This window comes from Hyla sarda, chromosome 2 (genome assembly GCF_029499605.1).
Source record: "Hyla sarda isolate aHylSar1 chromosome 2, aHylSar1.hap1, whole genome shotgun sequence".
In the NCBI taxonomy this organism is placed as follows: Eukaryota; Metazoa; Chordata; class Amphibia; order Anura; family Hylidae; genus Hyla; species Hyla sarda.
The window spans coordinates 275,906,929-275,926,182 of NC_079190.1; positions in this window are offsets into that span (position 1 = coordinate 275,906,929).

A 19,254-nucleotide genomic window follows, 5' to 3' on the forward strand; every position below is an offset into this window, starting at 1 on the left:
AAGTTCATTTTTTGCACGGAAGTCCGTGAGCCCTGCATAGCCATCAATGGTGACGGTGCAGTGCCACCAGAAGGAATCTCTGCTCGCTGAATTCAGCGAGCTGAGATTCCGCATTGTGAACATACCCTTAAGCTGAAAAGATTATCCCTTTTTATAGGGATCATGGGTGGTGTATGGCTGGTAGTAGCAGCAGCAGCAAGGGTGATAGATTGGTGCTAGCTGTAGCCTAGAGACAACAAACTGTGGTTGACTGGTTTTTAGTCTAGTAGCCAGCGGACAGGGCAGCAGGGGTGGTGGTAGTACTATCTAATCACTCTGAACACTATATGAGCACTCTGTCTGATGCTACACTGGAGAATGGACAAGACAGGCCATTCACTGCAAAATGGGCACGTTATGGCAAATAGTCTAATCTGGTGACCCATAAGTCCATTTGCTCTGAGCTCATGTTGTCTGAGAAAGGAAACAGCTAAGGTATGCTCCAACCTGGTTGTTCAGGTGGTGGTGTACATCACATTGGTGATGTCAAGGTGGAATACCGGATGTAATAACTTTGTCATCATGTGCTCCAACGTGAGGATGCTGCTTCTGCCTCTTGCATGGGTAGTTCTGGCAGTTTAAGTGGAGGGTGGATCTCCGTTTAACATGTGTTTGCTGCCGGAAAGCCGCAGCAAGCTGGCCTCATAGCTTCTCCCTATTAAATCCAATTTATCCTCCTCAAAAGGTTTAAAAAAATCCCCCCCCATATTCTGGTTTTATAGCGAGGGTATTAGAGTGTGGCTACCCAGTACTCTTCTCTTTCCTTCAAGCGAGCAAAATGCCTGTCGCTGCGTAAGCAATCAAGCATACAGCTTGCCAGCTTTCCTGAGGCCCCGGCTTGTTCTGCCTCTATCCTGACAAGGTTGGTTATCCTGGTCCTAGTTGTCAAGGCGTTACCAGCTTTTTTTTGGCAAAATAATGGCAAATAAATAGACGCCGACTGGGCTGGGCTCCTAGTTCCTATACTTATACCCTGGCCACAATTTTTCTATATTTGCAGAGATGACACAGTGCCACGTTTTCTGCATCTGGTTAGGCAAAAAAGAATTACCACATGGAAAATACCGGACAGGCACACCACCACCTGACTGTGCCCCTCCTCTGAAAGATTTTATTCTCGAGCCTACAGATGCAGCAGCGTCACTGTCACCTACCAGTAGGCTTACAACTGGTATGTATGACCGATGTTCTGGCTACACTCTTGTTTGCTGACAGTATTACTATTCTCCTCCTCTGGTTCCTATGTCCTGCTCATCCTCCCACCACTCCTCTCAGCATGAACTTCTGATGTCTGCTAATGGGCTCTTTGCTCCCCCAAATACCACCACCAGTCCTGTTAGTGCTATGCTTGACCTCCACCTCTACAACGCCACCACCTCTACAGCACACTCCAAAGGCTGACTGTCCTCAATCAACTCCTCCTGGCTAATGTTATCCTTCTGGTTAGCAGTGGAGATGGAAGCTAAGACTGAGATGATGGAACAGACCGCCTAGGAAGGACATTTTCACCGTGCCATGTAAATGTAGACAATGAGGAATCCACTGACACTTGGCTCAACATCATATTGTCTCATTTTTCCTCCTAAGATGATCAAGCATGAGCGAACAAATCCACAATAGCTGTATTATCCTCCGAAACTACACAACTACTGGAAGACATGGACGTTTGCTTGCTTACTACTACTACTACTAAGCACTGAGCTGCTGCTACCTGTACTGAGCCTGGGTAAATGGGTGGTGCCCACAAAGCTAGTAGTGCCACTAACATGTTTCCTGGCAGAGGACAATGGGGGGGTTGTTTCCTCTACCCTCTCTTCGGCCAACCATTCCTTTAAGAGACATTTTTTTTTATGAAAAAAAGATTTGAAGTTTTTTTTTATATTTTTTGAGAGATTTGTCACTCACCAACTAGTAAGACAACAGAGAAACTGCCAATCAACTTTCACTCTCAACGCTTTTTATGTGTATTTATGTTACACACAGGTAGAAATGCTATATGTTTGTTTAAACCCAGAAATCTAAATAACTTTCCCTTAGATGGCTATTTCATGTTCACTATCGACTTTTTTTTCTTTTGGATAATTAAATACAAATATATATATACATACATGGAAAATCTCTGTGCGGGCAGTATCTGCCGGCGCTAGGACAGCACTGAATGCACCGTCTCAATAGACGGTCATGCATTCCGTGTGGAATCTGCACAAAGAATGAACGCATTCATTCTTTGAGAGGACATGGACGTGAATTCAACGGGACTCTGCTGCCGTGGAAATTCTGTGTGGACATTCCAAGCGGAAGTCTGCACGGAATTTCCTCCGTGTGAACATGGCCTTATTTTCAACCAATTACCTGACACCATCAGCTTGGCATAGTCTCAATTAAGTTCCCATGTTTCCTATATCCACTCACCTCTCCAAAAATTAATCCCCAAGTACGCTTCAACTTCAAAATCTTCAGCGATTTATTTTTTTGTCTATAACTGCAATCCAAAAGTTTAGGACATGCCCATAGCATTTCCACTTCAAACACTGGGCTCATTTTCCTGTCTCTGCACCCAATTCTATGGACTTTACTTGAAGTGAAATAGCGTGTAAATTTATCTAATATGAAGTCTTCAGAATTATTATCTGTCTTTCCCATCTTTCATCCAAAATCTCCCCAGTATCCTTCTCCCATTTACCTCTTATGGCACTTTTGCCTTAATACTTTGTATATAAAACACTAAATTATTTCTTACCACAATAACCTTACCACATTTTTCTTATTGGGGCTTGACATGCAGTACATAACTGAATGTACCAAAACTTGTGCCCTTCTGTTACACAAATTACAACAATCTTCCATGTAAAAATAAATGTCTTATTTTAGTGATACTCTTTTCTTTCCAAAATCTAAATCTTTAAAAATTTTCATAAATTAATTTAAATTGTGAGCATTCCACATTTTTCACTTACCTCTACATCTTCATGAAAGGTTTAGCATATGAAAAGTGCTTAATCCCCCCCCCCCCCATGCATCGACCCAGCTTCCAACACTTCTAAAAAATCTGTGTGATCACAACCTGCACCATTAATTATGAATCCTACAATATTGAATTGTTTCAATTTTATTATATCCTACAAGAAATAGGGAAGGAAATTGGGGAGCGCCAAGCCCCCTCTGTCTTCTGGAAGGGTAAGGTGTACGTACATTATCCTAGTTCTTTTTTTCCCCAAATCAATTTATTAAGGAAGTAGTATCATGGAGTAGTATCGAAGGATAGGGCATAAGTTTTAGATCAGGGGGGGGGGGGTCTGAGTGCTGCTCGGGGGCCACTACGTCCTCTCTATGAAGTTCTTTTGGAGAGCCAAAGATTACCGAACGGCTCTCCCATTGAACTATATGGAGCCAGAGCTCCAAACAGGACATCGCGGGGGGCCCCCAGTGCTCGGACCCGCTGCAATCTAAAACTTATCCCCTATCCTTTGGATAGGGGATAAGTTTTTTTTTTTTTTTACATGATACTTTTCTTTTCTTCACTATCTGGCCTAGACTGCCATTAAGATTTCTCCCATACAAGACTTCTCCACAGAACCAGCCAAACAAACATTTTAGGCTCCTTTCTGCAGTACAATACCCATCTATTTACAAACTCCCCATGTTTATTGTCACACACAGTAATAGTACCCGCTTTGCATCCCTATAAAGTTGTTAGGCCCCCTCTGTGCCCCCAAATATAGCTCTAGGCCACCAAACTGCCCCCATATATAGCTGTAGGCCACCACACTGTCCTGCTTTGGTGCTCCTTTGGTCTGGGGATCTATTGCTATGGCTCATAGCAGTAGGTCCCTGGTCTACAGGGGCAGTGGAGCAACAAAGCTGATGGTATTTACTGCACACCCACAGCAGCCCAGTGCCTGCGCTTCCCCATTGCTGTCCTCCTGCACCGCTCCTCGGTGTAGTGACGTCAGCCTACCATTTCTTTCAGAGTGGTCCAGACCAGTAACCATTGACTGTTGCTGCCATTACTGATTTTATTTTTCATGTACCCCCTGGATATCTGCTAAGTACCCCTAGGGGTACTTGTACCCCAAATTGAGAACACCTGCTCTAAATGGACTAACAAAGATTTTTGGCAATGGATATTAAGGCCTCAAAAAATTTCAAATTTTTCCACTAGCTCTATTAGTTTAGGATCACTATAGAGGAGGTTAACCCACAAAATGAAGTTTGCCTCAAACCCAAATGCTTCAAGAGTGACCCAAAAGTATCCCCACTCCACCCTTTCAAAGGCCTTTATGGCAGTCATTGACAGGATAGAGCGGGGCACCTGGTTGTCAATCTGCATATTGGCTAGATTATCAAATAGGGATCTCTTTGGAATGCTAAATTATCAAATAGGGATCTCTTTGGAATGCTAAGTTATCAAATAGGGATCTCTTTGGAATGCTAAGTTATCAAATAGGGATCTCTTTAGAATGAAACCTGTCTGCTCCCAAACAACTATTGATGAAATTACCTCCAGTAATCTCCCCACTAATACTTTAGCCATTATCTTGACATCTGTATTTAGCAAGGAGTTTGAATGATATGATCCCACCATCAAAGGTCCCCATTTTTATTGGCAATGATACTGGCTTCCCTCATGGATTCTTTTAACTACTTTTTATAGCCACAGGAATCACCAAGTTCCCGCAGTTTAACTTTCAACGTATCCCACACTATTTGTAGAGAAGTGGACTCCTTTTTAACTTTCCAAAATTGTTGTGGTAGGTTAGCCATAATCTGGTGATTATGGCTAACCTATGTAGATTAAATCTGAATAGTTTTCTACAATTTCCCACTGATGTTTCTTTCTAGTTCCATTTCAAACAGTACTGGAACATGGTCTGCTACGGTTTTAACCTCATACTTAATTTAATGATTGTGCAGAAAACCATATCATTACGTAGATGCATATGCATACTTAAAGCAGTTTTGTAAGTGGTGCTAAAACAAGAGAATACCCATCATCTTGCTCCACACATGTATCAAACTTGTCTCTGAGATTAATTTAGCTAACTTAGTCTGAGTTGTATTTGTCTAAGGTTACCCAGTATCATCTCTAATATCTCCCCCCCCCCCCCCCCCTTCTATCTCTACCAGGGTCTAACACACAATTTAAATCCCCAGTTACATATAAGGGATTGTCATTTTTATCTTTAAAGGGGTATTCCTTCACTACTCCACTAGATGTTATCTCCTATCCAAAATGGAGTTCGCTCCGTGCACCGGATGACTGGGGTACCCCTGCGTTCTCTGCAGGGGCACCCCAGTCATCTGGTGCATGGAGCGAACTTCACTTTGTGTCAGATGACTGGCGAACACAGCCACCACGCCCTCTCCATTGCCCCCTCTATGTCTATGGGAGGAGGTGTGACAGCGGTGTACTAGCCGTCACACCCCCTCCCTTTGACATGATTGGAGGGGGCGTGGTGTGATGTCACAATCACTGAAGCCCCATGTTATCCCCTATGCTTTAAATAAGGGATAACATGTTTAGGGGAAAAGTACCCCTTTAACATGATTTTTTAAAGACTTCGAAGGAGAAGGGTAAAGGGACATAGACTCACGCCAATACAAACAACATAGGTTTTGGAAATGTACTGAACGTAGTGACAGTTGGACTGTATGAGGCACATTGAAGTCTATTGGCCCATCCTTATCCCTTTTTTTAAAAGGATATCGACATACAGCCATACCGCCATACCAAGCCCTAAAAATGTGATCTTACCTAGGTAAAATCTTCTGTTTTGGAAAGAAGACAGTCTGGCAGAGGCAATGACATGAATAATATTCTACTAAGTCCTGCCATTCATGTCTTACTTTAACATCATCTACCTAAACATTGTTGCAGATCAGTTACACCCTTCATGGCAACAGTGTTTCCTAATAATTATTTGCACTGGCATAGTGGAAAAACTTACTCCGGATTATTGGGATTAGAAGAACCTGCACAATATGAATGTTATGGCTGATCAAACTGTTGTTAGTGTTCCAAGCGTTTCTAAAAAAGGCATACCACACTAATGGTGTTAAAGGAACATCATGCTTAAAACTTTTGGAAGCTTGGCATGGGCTATAGTGTAGGCAACCCAAAAATGTAATATGGACCAGTTTGTGCAGACAGCTGTAATTTGTTATTAAATATTTCAGACCATTGGGGAATTTTGAGTGGGGAAGCTAGACTATGCTAAACATTTGTGAGAATAATTTTCTTTTTGTTTCTAAAATTCTTGGAAAGGTCCTGTTACTTTATGAGACTTTACCCCATGAACTAATCACACTTTCCTGGCAGCTTTCCCCATATTAATTTACACGTGTTCTGTAATTAGTTCTGGCCTTCTTTTCAGTTCTGGAAGCAGCCGAACCTCTTACTTAAACACATCAGATACACAGCCAAGATATTAGAAGTCCTGCAGGACGCATTAAAGGATCATTTATCCTCTAGAGGAATTGCTTGCGAACAATGTGCCCCTGGTAGCACGGGGATCTTTATGGAATATGTAATTAGATAACAACATTTTCCTTGACATTGTGTAAAAAAAAAAAAAGTTATTTCTATAAAATTAAGCCAGAATGAAATTTAGGATTTAAAGTATTCAAATGAGTTCAATCATTTCTGATTAGGAACACATAGCAAATGTGTAAGCAGGGGATCTATGGCAGTTGCATAAATAATTTAGGAGAGTTTTCTGTTTGATGGACACAGCTTTCATTCTACTGTAATTGTTTCCAAGACTATAAAATATATAGTTTATCCCGACAGAGAACTTAACTCTTGAACTTCTGTAGAAGTTTTAAGCAAACTTGTCACATTGAAAATGCTTTCTAATATGCAGGCATCATGTTATAGAACAGGAGGAGCTGAGCAAATGAATACGTAGTTTTTTGGAAATGATTTTGTATAAGTTATCATTATTAATTGCTGCACATTCTGGTCCTAGAAGCCAAGTGGGCAATGCCACACATTAACACCTTTTCCTGTATCAGCATCCATATGGAGATAGCTATTACTGAGCAGTACCACCCTCTCAAACCCCAAGCATGAAAGAGTAGTTGCGTCAATGAAAGAAAAATTGCAAGATTGCAATTGCAAGAAAAAAATTATACCATTTTTTTCCCCACCAAACTATATATCAATCTTCCAAACTCCTACTCAGTAATATACTGTCGGAACCCAAACATTACCGGGCATCACTACAGGTAATGATGAGGCTGGCAACTTCCTTTAGTTGACAGGCTGGCTACTTCCTTTAGTTGACAGGCTGGCTACTTCCTTTAGTTGACAGGCTGGCTACTTCCTTAGTTGATCCGCTGGACACTTCCTTTAGTTGATATGCTGGCTACTTCCTCTAATTGATAGGCTGGCTACTCTCTCTAGTTTATAGGCTGGCTACTTTCTTAAGTTTATAGGCTGGCTACTCTCTAGTTCATAGGCTGGCTACTCTCTCGTTTATAGGCTGGCTACTCTCTCGTTTATAGGCTGGCTACTCTCTCTAGTTTATAGGCTGGCTACTCTCTAGTTCATAGGCTGGCTACTCTCTCTAGTTTATAGGCTGGTTACTCTCTTTTGTTTATAGGCTGGCTACTCTCTCTAATTTATAGGCTGGCTACTCTCTTTAATTTATAGGCTGGCTACTTCCTCTAGTTTATAGACTAGCTACATCTTTTAATTGATAAGCTGGCTATTTGATAGGCTTGCTACTTTTTCTAGTTGATATACTAGCAACCTCCTTTAGTTTATAGACTGGATACGCTCTCTAGTTGATAAGCTAGCTACTCTCTCCAGTTTATAGGCTGGCTACTTCCTCTAGTTGATAGACTAGCTACATCTTTTAATTGATAAGCTGGCTTCTTCCTCTAGTTGGTTGTGAAAGTTAACATTTATTCAGAGGCCAAAATTAAACCATCTCTTCCACTGTAAGGATATGTTTTTTGTTTTGTTTTATTAATTGTAGGTGAATTCCTCTTTCCCATTACAACTACATTTGTAGCATTATGTCAATGTCATAGTTGTGTTGCAACATGGTGATTCTCAGCAAAAAAGCAAAAAATCCTCATTAGAACCTCTGTGTGGACTCTGTGTGTGGAATCTATTACCAAACGTATTAAAAACCAGAAATGTAATGTATTTCTATATGTACTGGATGTTCATACTAGAAAAATGTCATTTTTTTCCTTCATCCCTATTTCATGCTGTTCGCTTTTACTTGGCTAGAGTTTTGTAGACTTATTGGCACCACTCTGGTAGAGTGACTGTCATGAACTGGAGAAATTTCACATGTCACCTTGGTAAATGATACAGTTCAGGAAACTGGCAAAGACTGACAGGGGTAGAACATGATTCTAAGGAGTTCCACCACTGGGCTCAAATAAAGAAATGCTGAGACTTTGCTGTGGTTTAGACTTTACTCATAAAAGTTTGCTAATACACAAAAAGGTATGGTTTTCTTTAAGTATTACCATTTCATGTACAGATGTGGCCTCTCTAACAAGTAGCGCAGCTTAGAATACAATGAATTGTTTATCCTCAATTCTAGTCCAGAGCTGCATTCATAAATCTGCTATTTACTATACAGTCTATACACATGCAATAGACATATCACTAAGAATTAGTGCTTCTATAAGGTAGTGGGATGGTTTGAACATAAGATCTATGTATAGAGCCTGGAACAAATATGACAATTCATTGAATGCAGATCACCAGAAAAGCACCAGCCATTGAGGCTTCAAAGAACTGTCAAAGGCTTCAGCTCTGAGGCTTGTAGAATTATAAATGCAGGTCTATACTATAGGCATATAAAATCTTTTAGGGTAGGGTCACACATAGCACAGCAGCAAGCAGAATTGGGTTCCTCTTGTGAATTTTCCACTGTGGTCATTCTGCTTGCCGAATTCTGCAGGAAACCCACTACAGATGCGCTGTATGTGACTCTACCCTTAGGGTGTATCCACACACACCAGATGCGCTGCGGATCTGCAGTTGAAAAATCTGCAGTTGCGGATTTCCCAAAGAAAAATACATAAGTGCCTTGTAAAATCTGCAGTTGCAGATTTGCAATTGCATATTTTACAACTTAAGATCTGCAACAGATCCTGTGTGCAGGGCCGCCATCAGGGGGGTACAACCCATACACTTGTATGGGGCCCGGAGCTTCAGGGGGGCCCGGACGTTCCTGTACCTTTTTTTTTTTTTTTCCGGCTTGTCAGTGAGTGACTGCGACTGTCACTCACTGACTCCTGGCTGGGTGCCCGTCAGAACTATGACCGGGCCTCATAGTCCGAGGGGCCCGCAGGACTATGAGGCCCGCTCTTTCTAGGGAGCGGGCCCCTTAAGAATTACGGCCTGGCCGGTGCAGTGCCGTGGTTTTCATTCTACGGTACTGCACCGAACAGGCCAGGGGCTGATGGGAGTCGACGTGCCCCGCGCAGGCACGCACGTCTACTCCAGTAACCTGACCTGTCCCGGCGCGATCTCCAGTCCAGCATCCTCCCGAGGGATCCTCCCTGTGCAGTGGAACACTGTGACAGGAGCAGCAGCTGCACCGAACCCCGCGGCAGGGTAAGTGAAGGGGCGGGGGGGGGGGGGGGGGGTTTGGGGGGGGGGTTGTTTGCAGACTACAATGGTGATGAGAGGTGCAGGGGAAGAGGTGCTTGGGGTGTTATAGGGGTGATGAGAGATGCATGGGGAGGTTATGGGGGTGATGAGGTGCTTGGGGGGGTTATGGGGGTGATGAGAGGGGGGGTTATGGGGGTAATGAGAGGGGCAGGGGGATGGGGGTGATGAGGTGCATGGGGGGTTATGGGGGTGATGAGAGGGGGGGGTTATGGGGGTAATGAGAGGTGCAGGGGGGTGTTATGGGGGTGATGAGAGGGGGGGTGTTATGGGGGTGATGAGAGGTGCCGGGGGGTGTTATGGGGGTGATGAGAGGGGGGGTTATAGGGGTGATGAGAGGGGGGGTTATGGGGGTGATGAGAGATGCAGGGGGTAATGAGAGGTGCAGGGGGAGGTTATGGGGGTGATGAGAAGGGGTTATGGGGGTAATGAGAGGTGCAGTGGGATGTTATGGGGGTGATGATGTGCATGGGGGGTTATGGAGGTGCATGGGGGTGATGAGAGGGGGTGTTATGGGGGTGATGAATGGTGCAGGGGGGTGTTATGGGGGTGATGAGAGATGCAGGGGGGTTATGGGGGTAATGAGAGGTGCAGGGGGAGTTATGGGGGTGATGAGAGGGGGGTGTTATGGGGGTGATGAGAGGTGCAGGGGGTGTTATGAGGGTAATGAGAGATGCAGAGGGGTGTTATGGGGGTGATGAGAGGGGGGGTGATGAGAGATGCAGGGGGGTTATGGGGTAATGAGAGGTGCAGGGGGAGGTTATGGGGGTGATGAGAGGGGGGTTATGAGGGTAATGAGAGGTGCAGTGGGTGTTATGGGGGTGATGAGGTGCATGGGGGTTATGGAAGTGCATGGGGGGTTATGGGGGTGATGAGAGGGGGTGTTATGGGGGTGATGAGTGGTGCAGGGGGTGTTATAGGGGTGATGAGAGGTGCAGGGGGGTGTTATGGGGTGATGAGAGGGGGGGTTATGGGGGTGATGAGAGATGCAGGGGGTTATGGGGGTAATGAGGTGCAGGGGGTGTTATGGGGGTGATGAGGTGCATGGGGGGGGGTTATAGGGGGGATGAGAGGGGGGTTATGGGGGTAATGAGAGGTGCAGGGGGGTGTTATGGGGGTGATGAGGTGCATGGGGAGGTTATGGGGGTGATGAGAGGGGGGTGTTATGGGGTGATGAGAGATGCAGGGGGTGTTATGGGGGTGATGATAGGGGGGTTATGGGGGTGATGAGAGATGCAGGGGGGTTATGGGGGTAATGAGAGGTGCAGGGGATGTTATGGGGGTGATGAGGTGCATGGGGGTGATGAGAGGGGGAGGGGTTATGGGGGTAATGAGAGGTGCAGGGGTGTTATGGGGGTGATGAGGTGCATGGGGAGGTTATGGGGTGATGAGAGGGGGTGTTATGGGGGTGATGAGAGGTGCAGGGGGGTGTTATGGGGGTGACGAGGTGCATGGGGGGTTATGGGGGTGATGAGAGGTGGGGTTATGGGGGTAATGAGAGGTGCAGGGGGGTGTTATGGGGGTGATGAGGTGCATGGGGAGGTTATGGTGGTGATGAGAGGGGGGTGTTATGGGGGTGATGAGAGATGCAGGGGGGTGTTATGGGGGTGATGAGAGGGGGGTTTTGGGGGTGATAAGAGATGCAGGAGGGGTTATGGGGGTGATGAGAGATGCAGGGGGGTTATGGGGGTGATGAGAGGTGCAGGTGGTGTTATTGGGGTAAAAAGAGGTGCATGGGGGTTATGGGGTGATGAGAGGTGCAGGGGGGTGTTATGGGGGTGGTGAGAGATGCAGAGGGGGTTATAGTAGTGATGAGGAGAGGTGCAGGGGGGGTTATAGTAGTGATGAGGAGAGGTGCGGGGGGGTTATAGTAGTGATGAGGAGAGGTGTGGGGGGGTTATAGTAGTGATGAGGAGAGGTGTGGGGGGTTACAGTAGTGATGAGGAGAGGTGCAGGGATGGTTATAGTAGTGATGAGGAGAGGTGCGGGGAGGTTATAGCAGTGATGAGGAGAGGTGTGGGGGGGGGGGTTATAGTAGTGATGAGGAGAGGTGCGGGGAGGTTATAGCAGTGATGAGGAGAGGTGTGGGGGGGGGGTTATAGTAGTGATGAGGAGAGGTGCGGGGAGGTTATAGCAGTGATGAGGAGAGGTGTGGGGGGGTTATAGTAGTGATGAGGAGAGGTGCGGGGAGGTTATAGCAGTGATGAGGAGAGGTGTGGGGGGGTTGTTATAGTAGTGATGAGGAGAGGGGCGGGGGGGTTATAGTAGTGATGAGGAGAGGTGCGGGGGGTTATAGTAGTGATGAGGAGAGGTGCGGAGGGGTTATAGTAGTGATGAGGAGAGGTGCGGGGGGGGGTTATAGTAGTGATGAGTAGAGGTGTGGGGGGTTATAGTAGTGATGAGGAGAGGTGCGGGGGGGTTATAGAAGTGATGAGGAGAGGTGCAGGGGGGTTATAGTAGTGATGAGGAGAGGTGCGGGGGGGTTATAGTAGTGATGAGGAGAGGTGCGGGGGGGTTATAGTAGTGATGAGGAGAGGTGCGGGGGGGTTATAGTAGTGATGAGGAGAGGTGCTGATGGGTTATAGTAGTGATGAGGAGAGGTGCGGGGGGGTTATAGTAGTGATGAGGAGAGGTGCGGGGGGGTTATAGTAGTGAGGAGGAGAGGTGCGGGGGGGTTATAGTAGTGATGAGGAGAGGTGCTGGTGGGTTATAGTAGTGATGAGGAGAGGTGTAGGGGGGGATTATAGTAGTGATGAGAAGAGGTGCGGGGAGGTTATAGTAGTGATGAGGAGAGGTGCGGGGGGGGTTATAGTAGTGATGAGGAGAGGTGCAGGGGGGGTTATAGAAGTGATGAGGAGAGGTGCAGGGGGGGGTTATAGTAGTGATGAGGAGAGGTGCTGGTGGGTTATAGTAGTGATGAGGAGAGGTGCGGTGGGGTTATAGTAGTGATGAGAGGTGCGGGGGTTATAGTAGTGATGAGGAGAGCTGCGGGGGGTTATAGTAGTGATGAGGAGAGCTGCAGGGGGTTATAGTAGTGATGAGGAGAGCTGCGGGGGGGTTATAGTAGTGATGAGGAGAGGTTTGGCGGGGGTTCTGGGGGTGATGAGGAATGATGAGGACACAGAGGATAAGAGGTATTATATTTAGTGGGTATAGTGTGTGGCAAGATTATATTTAGTGGGTACAGTGTATAGCAGTATTATATTCAGGGTACAGTGTGTGGCAGGATTTTATTTAGTGGTTACAGTGTATAGCAGTATTATATTCAGGGAACAGTGTATAGGAGTATTATATTCAGGGTACGGTGTGTGGCAGGATTATATTTAGTGGGCACAGTGTATAGCAGTTTTATATTCAGGGTACAGTGTATAGCAGTATTATATTCAGGGTACAGTGTGTGGCAGTATTATATTTAGTGGGTACAGTGTGTGGCAGGATTATATTTAGTGGGTACAGTGTGTGGCAGTATTATATTCAGGGTACAGTGTGTGGCAGTATTATATTCAGGGTACAGTGTGTGGCAGTATTATATTAAAGTTACAGTGTGTGGCAGGATTATATTTAGTGGATACAGTGTATAGCAGCATTATATTTAGTGGGTACAGTGTACAGCAGTATTATATTCAGGGTACAGTGTGTGGCAGGATTATATTTAGTGGGTACAGTGTATAGCTGTATTATATTTAGTGGCTACAGTGTATAGCAGTATTATATTCAGGGTACAGTGTGTGGCAGGATTATATTTAGTGGTGAAAAGTAACTTATCCTCTATCCAAGGATAGGGGATAAGTTATAGATCGCGGGGGTCTGAGCATTGGGCCCCTTGTGATCTCCTGCACGGGGCCCCGTTTGCCGGAAGCTGATGTCTGTACCCCGCAGGAAGCCGCGGCTGGCACACCCCCTCCATGAATGCTCTAATCTAATTAGGAATATATATCTAGAAGATAAAATAAAATTGGGGGCAGGCCACGGGGGTTTGGGGGGGGGGGGGTCCAGGCCTTGAGTTGTGTAAGAGGCCTCGAAATTTCTGCCTGTGTGTGTGAATTTCAGCCCTGCCTGTGTGTGTGAATGCACCCATGACCTAGCATATATTGCATTCATGACACTGCACTTATTGTCTGCAGGTTTACATTCATAATGTATGCCATGTCATTGCAGCAAATCTGGCTGGAGACATTTGAATGGCAGTAGTTCTGAAGTGGCAGTGTGTTTAATTGTGAGTAAAGGGCTTTTAAAATAAATAAAAAATATGTTAACCGCAGCAAGAAGGGGTTTTCTTTTTACTACCAGAAAAGCCTGGTAAGCTCCACTTTGTCATGTTTATACACCAGAATAGCTTTTCATATACAACCTACAACAAAGTTATTTTACAATAGAATTGTAAGACCCAAACTGCATCACGTTGAGAGAGACAGAGATATTTGGAAATAAGCACTGCCCTTCTAAAAAAACTGTACAGGAATATGGGTGCACTACTGTGGTAGACGTATACAATGACATTGGCTATCCCTCAACACTGATGTTAAAATTTAGACATTCGCCAGTATATCCTCATATGAAGGACACACCAGAGCCCACACACCAACTCCAAAGTTTCTCAAAATGGTGCTGGACCTAACGCTAACCTACCTGTGCGTGATAAGCAAAACAGGCACCAGTGGGCAATTACGACAGCATTAGGCCGACTCACAACCTCCTCCCAGATACCCTCCAGTGTGACTGAGCAAACATGCAATGGGAGGAGGGAGGCAAGCTGCAAGCCCCACCTGAGTTGGCTAATATGGGTGCATGGCCTCACAGGTGCTACCTTAATGCTGCCTTGAAGCTATTCAAGGCGCATTAATTATGGAGTTTACTCACCTCCAAGTATAAAATTTGAACAAACAACAAAAAATGTGGTCTCAAATGGCTGGAGGTGCTCAACCCCAAATGCAGTTGTGCATATATACTGGGGGAGCAGATCCTGCCCTTGTAGTCCGTTGCTAGGGGCGATCCCCAGCATAAAAATGCATACAATGGAGGATGCCTGCAGCGGACTACAAGTGCCACAATAGAATCCTACACCAGATAAACGGTGTGGATGTGTAACAATTAGAATAATACAATACAGGAATATGGGTGCACAACTGTGGTAGCTGGTCCTGCGCCATTTTGAGAAACCTTGGCGTTGGTGTGCAGGCTCTGGTATGTCCTTCATATGAGGATACACTGGCGAATGTCTCAATTTTCTCCAGCCATTTGAGACACGTTTTTTGTTGTTTGTTTAAACCTTCTAAAAAAAGGAATATATGGGGAAAATGCAGGATTACATTTTTCACCTGTAGATGTGTATTTCACTTTACTTTTTCTAGCTGCGCTAGTGTATTGACCAAAGTTTTCAACATGTTTATCTAGATGTACATACCCCTAAGGGTATGTTCATATTATATATTTATAATATTGAAAATGGCGGTGTGAGATCGCCGAAACGTTGTCTCTCTTACATGGAATAAAGAACACTTGATTTCACTCAAGTTGGTGTGCTACTTCTATCAATTATATTTAAAACAAGGATCGGAGCACCGAGATTCAATTGGCTGGCACCCCAGGATCTCTTTCATTGGATGTGCTGCTCTTTATTGGTAAATATATATATCTATATATATATATATATATATATCTATATATATATATATATATACATACACACACACACACACACGTACTGTAAAATCACTTATGATTTTGCATCTGTACAAAGAAAAAATAAGGATATTTTTGCCATTGTTTCATAGTTAGATCATTCTTTTTTGGAAATCATCTTTTATGGAGTTGGCTTTCTGTTTTTTTCTGCCTTCCAGATGCTTCTACATATTCAGCCTCTCAGTGTATTCTTTATATACATCTCTCCTTTGACTCCTGACACTCAAAATATTCAATATTAATGCCATAACCCACAGTCTCCAACACCCCTCCAAGTCATGTATTGCAGGCAGCTGGAAAGCTATGTAAACTGTGTCAGACTTGTAATGGATCTGTCTAATTGTAAAACAATCTCAAAATTACATTACACCCCTCTAAAGTGGTTCCAAGTGGCAGATCAAACACACACCAAAGAAAATAACTGCTGAACAGTTGATTTGTTTGACTCAAGTTTATATGTGTATAGTTTATGTGCAAGAGAAAAATGACAATGGGCTATGTTGTCAGAAGCACAGCCAACTGAGAAGTCTGATACTTTGGAAGCATGGGAAAGCTGAACGAAACAGAAATAAACCTAGTCTAGACATGACATTGGAGGGTAGGGGTTAATATTATCTGTAAAAAACTGTGTGCTATACATTGTGCATGCTACTCGGGTTATCTGAGCTAAACCTCAGTTTTGCCTGCTAAAGGCAAATTCGGAAGAGATATATATATATATATATATATATATATATATATATATATATCAAACTGTGGGAAATAAAAACTGGAGAAATGTTGCCCATATCAACCAATTACAGTTCAGCTTTCACTTTACCATAGCTCATTAAGATATGAAAGCTGAGCTGTGATTGGTTGCTTTTGTTAAAATCCCTCCAGCTTATTTTTGTACATATTTTGATTATCCATTATATATACTCTCTATTGTTACCGATAGCAGTTTAGAAAAAAAAATGCATTGGTTTTCAGGAGGCAATCAGCCCTAGGGGATGGAAATGCTGGGCACTTAAAGGGGTTCTCCAGTGGAAAACATTTTTTTAAAGTCAACTGGTGCCAGAAAGTTAAACAGATTTGTAAATTACTTCTATTAAAAAATCTTTACCCTTCCAATATTTTTTTAGCAGCTGTATGCTATAGAGGAAATTCTTTTCTTTTTGAATTCCTTTTTAGTCTTGTCCACTGTGATCTCTGCTGATACCTGTATCAGAAACTGTCCAGAGCAGGAGAAAATCCCCATTGCAAACCTATGCTGCTCTGGACAGTTCCTGTCATGGATAGAGGTGTCAGCAGAGAGCACTGTGGACAACACAAAAAAATTTAAAATTCAAAAAGAAAATAATTTCTTCTGTAGCATACAGCTGCTAATAAATACTGAAAGTGTAAATATTTTTTTATAGAAATAATTTACAAATTTGTTTAACTTTCTGGCACCAGTTAATTTAAAAAAAATGTTTTCCATCGGAGTACCCCTTTAAGGGGATTGGCCCAGCCTTGTGGGCACTTGCTGCTCATTTGTATGTATGAAAAAAGCAAATTGCCAATCCCTTTAAAAGAAAGGTCACTAGGTTTACTGTTTATGTTACACAGAGAACATTCTCTGCATTGTAACTGATTTATATATATAAATCAGTAATATAACCACACATGAATTTTGTTAGCCTCGATTCTGGTGAATAACTGTAAACTTTGCATTGTACTGATCTGATTTAAGAGTAAAGTGCAGTGATCCCAAAACTTACAATGGCCTTAACATACAATAGTTTCAAAATACAATGGTCTTTTTTGGACCATTTTAACTTGAAACCAGACTCACCATACAATGCTACAGACAGTCCAGATCTGCAAAACATGTCAATGGCTGGAAGAACTGACCAATCAGAATGGGCATTCACTGGTAAAACACCTGTATTACTGATACACTAAGAAGCTCTTTTCCTCTACATAGACCGTGATTTACAGCTCCCAGCAGATATTTCTGTTACGCCGAGCGCTCCGGGTCCCCGCTCCTCCCCGGAGCGCTCGCTACATCCTCGCTACTGCAGCGCCCCGGTCAGATCCACTGACCGGGTGCGCTGCGATACCGCCTCCAGCCGGGATGCGATTCGCGATGCGGGTGGCGCCCGCTCGCGATGCGCACCCCGGCTCCCGTACCTGACTCGCTCTCCGTCGGTCCTGTCCCGGCGCGCGCGGCCCCGCTCCCTAGGGCGCGCGCGCGCCGGGTCTCTGCGATTTAAAGGGCCACTGCGCCACTGATTGGCGCAGTGGTTCTAATTAGTGTGTTCACCTGTGCACTCCCTATGTATACCTCACTTCCCCTACACTCCCTCGCCGGATCTTGTTGCCATCGTGCCAGTGAAAGCGTTTCCTTGTGTGTTCCTAGCCTGTGTTCCAGACCTCCTGCCGTTGCCCCTGACTACGATCCTTGCTGCCTGCCCCGACCTTCTGCTACGTCCGACCTTGCTTTTATCTACTCCCTTGTACCGCGCCTATCTTCATCAGTCAGAGAGGTTGAGCCGTTGCTAGTGGATACGACCTGGTTACTACCGCCGCAGCAAGACCATCCCGCTTTGCGGCGGGCTCTGGTGAATACCAGTAGTAACTTAGAACCGGTCCACTAGCACGGTCCACGCCAATCCCTCTCTGGCACAGAGGATCCACCTCCTGCCAGCCGGCATCGTGACAATTTCTTACTTTTATAGGTAAGGACTTGCTTTATCTGTATAAGTTATCTACTTATTTTTAATCCTCACTTTTTCCTATTTTTAGATGAGATTTTTGTGGCTTCAGAACCAATTACCAGGTTTCCATAGAGTTCTGGTCTCAACATACAATGGTCGTAGGGGCAACCCCTATATTTATTGAACAGGAGCCTGGACATGTGACTACATTCTGCTCTCTTAACTTATTCTTCAAATGCAATACAAGACAGTTTTTGCAAAACTTTAACCCTCAGCATGCTGTAAGAAACTCAGTGTATACATGTTACATGTTTTACCGGAGAAATACAAGATTATGCATATGCAATGTAGAAGCACAGTTATATAGGCCTTCATCACTTCTCAAACCACAGCTTTGTGTAGTTTGAAGAATACCTGTCACCTAATAAAACTTTTAATATAGTGTTCCTTGTGTAATAGGCAGACTACCAAAATTATCTACATAAATATGTTTAAAATGCAATAGAAAAAACGGACACTAGGTGGCTCTGTTCTGTTCCCTGCCCCGTTCCCTGGCCTGGCAGGAGACCAAACTCAGGAAGTGCTTCTTGCTGCACTGAGCGGGATTGACTGCTGCACAGAGCCTCACTGAAAGCTGCACATGTGAGCAAGAAGAAAGGTATGATACACAGATTTTTAAAGCTCTGACATTTTTTTAAGGGTGGGAGGAGTGTTAGGAGTAGTTAGGGGTAAGTTAGTTTAGAAAGGTTTATTTGGTGAGAGGTACTTTTTAAGTTTGGCATAGCAGCTTGTACAGCTGTGAAGGGCCACTGCAATAACATCAAAAATCTCATTAAAATTATGTTGTTGTAGGCGAAAGCTTAGGATCAAGTGATCATCAGTCAGTGTGGTTCAATATAAGAACAGTCACACCACAGAGTCACACCACACAAAAACAAAAGTTTTAGATTTTAGAAAAACAGATTGGCGCAGTGGTTCTAATTAGTGTGTTCACCTGTGCACTCCCTATGTATACTTCACTTCCCCTGCACTCCCTCGCCGGATCTTGTTGCCATCGTGCCAGTGAAAGCGTTTCCTTGTGTGTTCCTAGCCTGTGTTCCAGACCTCCTGCCGTTGCCCCTGACTACGATCCTTGCTGCCTGCCCCGACCTTCTGCTACGTCCGACCTTGCTTTTGTCTACTCCCTTGTACCGCGCCTATCTTCAGCAGTCA